This window comes from Rhyacophila brunnea, unplaced genomic scaffold (genome assembly GCF_057557595.1).
Source record: "Rhyacophila brunnea isolate RB1 unplaced genomic scaffold, BYU_Rbru_1.0 scaffold_3, whole genome shotgun sequence".
NCBI classification, from domain to species: domain Eukaryota; kingdom Metazoa; phylum Arthropoda; class Insecta; order Trichoptera; family Rhyacophilidae; genus Rhyacophila; species Rhyacophila brunnea.
The window spans coordinates 43,099,140-43,105,406 of record NW_028232965.1 but is presented as its reverse complement, the minus strand read 5'-3'; positions in this window follow the sequence as shown (position 1 = coordinate 43,105,406).

Sequence of the window (6,267 nt, the reverse complement as noted above, 5' to 3'; positions counted from 1 at the left end):
AACGACAATTCACAATATGAAAAGAATATATAAGTACCTACGTATTATATATGGCTTAAAATGTGGTTTAAAATAGAAAAAAAATATATAAAATTTATGTAGAAAAGATTATCAAATTTGATATTTTTTCTCTAATAAAGAAATCATGAAAAAACACAACAAATTCTCCCATTAATTTAATTTCCCTGAAAATGAAACTATGGGTTGAATATTTAATAACAAAAAATACGCAATTACAAATATCAAATCGGTGATGTTTGCTGTTGATATTGTTGATTGTGTTTATAACAAAAAATATATTTAAAATATTACAAACAACATAAGCATTATTATGTAATGCGATTAAAAAAAAGATTTAAAAAGACCCACAATACACACATATCCATCAACAATCAAAAGTCATTAAATCATACATATTATATGAATTATATTATAATATCCAACAAGCAACTTTTGAAAATTTGCTAAAATATTACAAAAAACAAAAGCAAACAATAAATTTTAAAAAAATCAATGCCTATATTATGAAGAAACATGATAAAACCAAAAATACGACTGTAAAATAATTATTAAAATAATAATATAACAGAAGTGTCTACATTTCAATATCACTTTTTACTAAATCTTGATAATATCGTCATATTGTAAAAAAAAAAAAAAAAGAACTTATCATTCGTCCCTACAACGGATATAGAATAAAATATAATCAAATATGTCACCCATCCATAAAATAAATATTTAAATCATTCTCAACCTAATATTACATGCAGTATATAGAAAAGAGTAATATTCTAAGTAATAATATTAATCGAACGAAAACTCGTCACTTATGAAAAACCACATGGTTTAAAATTAACATTATTAAGTATTTAAAATACATTATGTAATCCTCAATGTTAACTACAAAATATATAATATATTATTATTGTATTTAGTAAGCAACGATATCGGAGCTACGATTGTAATTGTAATAGGTAGTAATCATTATTATTCTTACATAATATTATGTAAAGTTTATGTTTAAATAAAAATAATATTTATTGTTATTGAAAACATGGAACCAAATCACAGCTCTAACAATAATGTTAAATTCACTTTGTAGACTATCGGATCGGTAAAGTGTTTATTAATAAACGATAAATAAAATTGTAAAATCAAGCTTTTTTAGATAGGTAGGGTATATAAACTTTAAATACTGGTATCACCAGACGATGTTGTGTTTTAAAATTATTGAATGTTGTCATAGTAAAAGGTTTACTTACTAACTTATGAACATGATTATATAAGACGGGATCGATACAGAATATTACCTACTTACTATTACCAAAGTAATGTCGGCAATTCGACAAAACATTATAATATTTTAGTTCATATTCGACGGACAGATGTTGCAATGTTGCATGATATCAATTCGATATCTTAGACCTGCCCCATTTTTTGCAGTTGATAGATCACACCGATGACGATTATCGATACGGCCGCAAAATCGGTCTGTGTGGAGCAAGCTTTAGAAACGAATAGAATCTAATATAACTGATGATTTCACGTTATTATAAATGCCATACATTCTTACTCAACAACAAAAAGTCACATTCATCCATAAACACTGAAAATAAATATAGCCAAATTCTACAGAAAAGTGTATTTAAAATTAGTTTTTGTAATACTAATTATAAATCATATAATTTACTTATGATTTAAAACTCTAGTCGGTTTTTTAAACGAAGATTTTCTTGAAATCCTCAAGAACTTCAGTCAAGTTAAATATTTATAATTCATAAATTATAAAAAAAAAATGATTTCTTATCTTATAAATCAACATAATATTCTTATTTTATTAGCAGATCAACTATAATTCTGTCTGAAAACAAAATTAAATACTGTCGCTACCTATATCTAACATATTATTATTATTATTTAGAATTTTATTAAAAAATACTTTATTGTTGTTAATATTTATCGTTAAATATCAAAAATTTTAAATATAAAGGGTTTTTAATTTAAAATATAAATATCTAATCAATTAACTTCTGCAAGTGTCATGTTATTACTCAATTTGCTAGTTAACAATATGAATGTTTTAAAAATAGCATTATGTTATCTTCTGTAGCATCTGCAAATACATAATATATCATTAAATATGAATGTTAATTACAAATCTTTTGTTGGATTGGTTAAATATTTATACCTAAAATAACACCATTAAATTAGAAATAAAATAAAAGGGCCATTGTAGGTGACTTAAAATCTGCATCTAATGCAGTTATATTTAGATGAAGAATTAAAAAGCTCAAAATAATAAATGAAGACTTTAAAGATACATAAAGTTATAAATATTACGAATATAATATTAAAAAAGACGCACTTAAATTTTGATGCAAAATGTTTTTGCAATATCCTAGTAAAAAGTCTGTGTTTTTATAATAAAAAGGTGATAAACATATAGTGGAGTATGCTGTTCATTTTATTTTAACTAATGTAATGAATTATATGAATGTGTTTGTGTATATTGGCAAAGAAAAATATATAAGTGGAATGATTCAATGAAGAAGTTGCTCATTGCACTGCCAATAAATATTTGAAAATAAATAAAAATAGCAAAAATATTCAAAAGAGTTTTATTGAATCATTATCTTTTTAGGGTCGGTAAGAATAACTCAAAATCCTTTTTATTTCCATCAAATCCAGCTTTAATTGTGTGACTATGTAGTTTTAATATTGTGATTACATTCTTTAGAGTGGCATTATCTACCTACCTAGAAATTGTGATCGAATTCGCGTCTCGTGAATTCTCGAAAAAAATCAGAAAAGGTGAATCTTGACAATTGTTTCAAGAAATAAATTTCAAAATTTTGAGAAATCATTAATTCATCTGAATGATCGACTAAAACGCGAGTTAAAAAAAATATGATAATAAGTACCTACCTACTCACATACAAAATTTCTATATCAGTTGTAAAATACGAACTATCCATTATATGGCTTGATAAACCTAATCATAGTGATTATGAAAATTCATAAAGTATAATATGAAAAGCTTTTCGATTGATCACCGTTCATGAAAATCACACTTTACCATTTTCCGCTTGTTAAGTGTGAAAAGCAATTAAGCTCCGGGATTAATACTGCCAGACGGCAATTAGTTGAAGGATTAATCGTTTGACAGAAGTGTTTACTGAAGTCCTTACCATAAATGGACATTATACATTACATAAACAGGCGGTTTTTATTGCCAACTCTATTTGTGAATACGATCCATCAAAAAAAATCACATGGATTTTACTCAGTGGGTAATTAAATACTTCATGTTATCGGATAAATATGTATGGTATTTTTTTATAGTTACCCTTTTACCAATCGAACATATAAGTTTTACATTCAAATTTACCAAACAACCAACGTACATTAGCTTCTAAATTGAGCATATTATTATTGTCTTATTAGATGTAAATTTGAAGTGAAATCTTATGTGCAATATAAAATATAACACAACTAATTTTACCTTTGATACGACCATGTATACATATATATATATATATACAGTGGCAAAGACTCTATACTAGGCGATTATTTAAAGCCTACCTTCTTAATATCACTTATGTAAACACTTTATTATTTCATATTCTATAAAAAAAAATGCCAACGACATAATATGTCGTATATATAGGAATATATTATACATATAATACAGTCTGCGATGGATTTAAAAAAATATATACCACAGCGCGCCATCTGTCTTGATGTAAATAAAGATCGGTGTGAGAAGAAATTGTGATATTTTTGCGTATGTATATTACGTCACGTAACCTCAGCCAGTCTCTCGAATTGTATGAAATATGGTGGGCTCCTATCGAAGAGCCTAAAGCATTCGCGCATAATATTGTTGTCATGATTGCACTTTGCCCAAAATAAATAATAATTAGATAATTTAAAAAAACATATTTCTATGGCGTTTAATCGCATATTAATATATTTAGATTGTTAGAGTATCTTCATTAGTGTGTACCTATTCATTAGTAGTAATATCGTATTATCTTCTTATTTCTTGTAAGCATATTTGACAAGTGTCTTTTTTCTCAGATCTCCATAGCCTACCTCTTTCCAAAAGTCACCCTTCGCCGCTGATACGTAGGTTCATATACTTCAACAAGTAGAAATACTTATGAGGAATAATAACTATAAGCCATACGATAGACACGGAATTCATACGCACGATCCATGACTTCAGAGACGGACGACACTCTGCCACTCTCCGCCATCGGTGCATATTCTTGAGTTTCACATAATAAAACTATTACTATTATCATCATTTAAGTTGTAACTACCTATTGTAAATAGATCACAGTAATTACTCGCAAGTAAACCTAACCTAACCACAATTAGGTCAACTCTTTTATTGGCCTGCGTGATACATATTTTTTGTATATTATATTTTGAGTATGTAGGTACGCATTGGTACCACTCTGCAATTTTGAGAATATCGTGAATATAATATTATGCCTAAATAATAAAAATAAAAATGGCATCTTTATAATATGTTGTACTACATAATTATTTAAGTTATAAAAAATCTCGTTTACCCAAAATATAGTTAGGTAATAGGTACCAATTATGTTATTTTTTGAAACATTGAAGTTTAGATACTTAGTTAATATCATTCACATAATTATTTTGTATAAATACTAATATAACATATTCGTCTCTGTTCTGGCAGAACACACTAACTGGAGAATACTAGTTTTGAGTAATTTGACTTTGAAGTTGTTAAAATGTTTGAAATGGTCTATCGTGTGAGTTTATTAAGCAATCGTAAAAAGGATGACTTTAAAATAAAGACTGTTTATTTATTAAGAAGGTTTCCAGACGGTAAAGTTTAAAATAAGGAACATTTTGGTATAACTAACTCAATATGTAATTTTTTCGAATTAGTGGCTTCTGCCAGAACAATTACGAATGTAACATTAATACTGTGTTAAAATTTCAAATACATACTATTATGTATTAGCAATTAATTATTGTTAATCTTATCTGTTTTCCGAAGTTTTATATGGTTGTCTTGCTACCTATTCAATTTTTATAGCGCTATTGCGTTGGTGTAGATCTATTATTGTCTGTCGTATACAATATATAAACCAAACTATTCAAGAATCCAAATATCATACGTGCACTCTACGTTTCCTTGGTACGTAGTATTCTTGAATATAGGTATATTATCTAGTTCTAGAGAACTTATAAAGTTTCCTACAAGCTTATTTTAGAGCGCGTCCAGAAGAAATTTCTTCGATGTCTTTTTTTTAAGACATTATTTTTCTTTTAATAATTCGTCAAACAATTACTTTCCGACCGCCTTTCTACAAAGTATGCTCACATTTTACTACTGTTCTCACGAGGGATGGTTTTCAATCCTAACGTTTAATTTTTTTTAAATTTATATGCGTCTGTTAATTATTTACGTGGTCGCAGCCATGACCTATTTGTCAGAACTGTTTGCTCGAGTCAAGCCTATCAGGCACCATTAATGAGGGGTGGAAAACTAGTCAATGAGCTCCCAAAAGACATAGACATTCTCATGATGTGCTGTGCTGTGCATTTAGTTTTTGAAACTTTAATCTTAAATTATATAATCTTGATGCTTAAATCAAGTACACAACTAGTTTAAAAAAACTGCCATAATCAGATTCGTAAGTTTCACTATTACTCTGTATATTCTACACACAATATTTTGTAATTAAATAAATAAAAATGTTTATTCTTTATCAAATAGTATATTATATCTATTGAATCCTGCTTCTATACATACTCTCACTAAATACTATAAAATCTAATTTAAATGCCATATTGAAAACACTTTATTTAATTGTAATGTGTATTCTTTTATATGCATAAATAGCAGTGGTGAAGAGTGGGTGTAGGCTGTTGATCCTACATAAAAGTGCACACTAACCTTTGTCACTCATTCGTATTTGTTTTCATTGTACTAAGACTACAATGTGTACTTATATATATTTATTATACAGATAGTATTTGTAAGTTTTTAAAATTCAACTAAACCATGCCTGATTCAAGCCGTACCTAATATTATATAAAGGTTATTTGGTTTATCTATAAAATATCTAAAATACTACCATTAAACCATACATAATTTTAGATTTTTACGTGTAGAAGAATGTACCTATGAATGAATTTTGTATTGATTATGGTTTGGTTAGGCAGGGCTTAATGAATTAAAAAAAAAACATCGAAAACACATAAGTATGACCAGAAATG